Here is a 422-nt window from a genome sequence, read left to right as displayed (position 1 = left end):
CTTTGTTTTATTTGTACTAAATGATACAAGGTCGGAAAAGCCTATTAAAATTCAAAGTCACATAAATACGAACCAATCGGAACCCAAAAAACATAAGGGTTTTTTATGGCTGTGGCCTCTGTCCCTTTCAAAAAAATAAGTTTTTTGATTTGGTATCGGGTTTGTGCGTGTTGGAGCCTTTCCCTTTTGTTTAAATAATAGCAGCTGCAAAATGCATTATGTAGATATGTAGATAGATTTCCTCTTGTTGTGAAATACATTTTGTCCGTGTTGAGCCGGATTCGGTGCCTTTGGGATTTTTTATTTTTTCAAAATGGATGCTAATAATGAGAGAGAGAGCCGAAGTGTGTAGCCGTGTTTTGTGAGGCTGCATGAATTTTGTTTGCGAGATTATTTTTGAAAGAAATGTCAAAGCGTTTTAT

Source organism: Rhagoletis pomonella, unplaced genomic scaffold (genome assembly GCF_013731165.1).
Source record: "Rhagoletis pomonella isolate Grant_MI unplaced genomic scaffold, Rhpom_1.0 Rhpom_scaffold_00001, whole genome shotgun sequence".
Taxonomy (NCBI): domain Eukaryota; kingdom Metazoa; phylum Arthropoda; class Insecta; order Diptera; family Tephritidae; genus Rhagoletis; species Rhagoletis pomonella.
This window is presented reverse-complemented; position numbering follows the sequence as displayed.